The 865-nt window shown below is 48.9% G+C and overlaps 1 non-coding gene across 1 annotated transcript; it reads left to right on the top strand.

The window, feature by feature from the left end:
• Positions 1-307: 307 nt before the first annotated feature.
• Positions 308-447, top strand: LOC129400200 (small nucleolar RNA SNORA79). Its single transcript, XR_008627519.1, has one exon. It is a non-coding gene; the product is annotated as a small nucleolar RNA SNORA79 (small nucleolar RNA).
• Positions 448-865: the final 418 nt, after the last annotated feature.

Genomic DNA, 865 nt, shown 5'->3' with positions numbered 1-865 from the left:
GGTAGGAAGTCCGATTTTTTTTTCCTTTCTAATCTTCCTTCCCTTAGCTGACTCATCCCAAGACTTAGTTTCTACATTTGGAAGATGAGATCACTAACATCTTGATGCTCTTGCAAAAGCCAAAAGAGATAAAACACACATCAATCCCTTGTAGAAATTCCAAAGCTTGACCTGCCAGCAGCTTTTCCTGAGAGTCCTTGGTGCTGAGGGTTCTAGGTGGATGGTGCAGCGATGACTAATCTAGCATTTTCCCTCCCCGAGAGGTCTGCGTATCAAAGCCCACCTCCTGAAAGGCTGCGGGAAGCTTTGATGGTGTTCCTTCCTTGCCTGGAGTGTTGGCGCTAGGAATTCAGGTCATCATCAGTCAAACTTGATTGTCTTCACTCAGAGAATATTGGGATAACGGGATCATTGTTCATTCTCTGAAATGTGCCGGATCAAACACTGCAAAAAATAAACAAATAAATAAAAGGCTGCTTGAGTCTTTCAGGAAAAACGTGCAAAGGAAAGGGCAGACTGACAAACGCCCTCATGTGGCTGACATTTCAGCAAAGTGACGGTTCATGGTCCCCCTACGTTGCTGCTGGAGAGCTCGCCTCGTCACAGCGATCATAGTATCAATCACGAAAAGAGCGCGGGGATAGACTGGGGTCCAAGATGGAAGTCTTCACGTTTTGGGGGGTGAAAAAAAATCTGCTCCACTGTCCAACCTCATCAGCTGGGTCTCGAGTGCCAGACTCTGACTGCCCTGGAGAATTGCAGACGTTTGTGCTGTTCAGGCAGGGGATGGAGAAGTGGCAGCAGGCAGGACCGGGCCTGGGGCAGCGTGTCCCTAGAGAGACCTGCTCCGGTGTTGCTCCTTCGG

Source organism: Sorex araneus, chromosome X (genome assembly GCF_027595985.1).
Source record: "Sorex araneus isolate mSorAra2 chromosome X, mSorAra2.pri, whole genome shotgun sequence".
NCBI classification, from domain to species: Eukaryota; Metazoa; Chordata; class Mammalia; order Eulipotyphla; family Soricidae; genus Sorex; species Sorex araneus.
The sequence above is the reverse complement of the archived record's forward strand: the minus strand, read 5'-3'. Positions and strand labels throughout refer to the sequence as shown.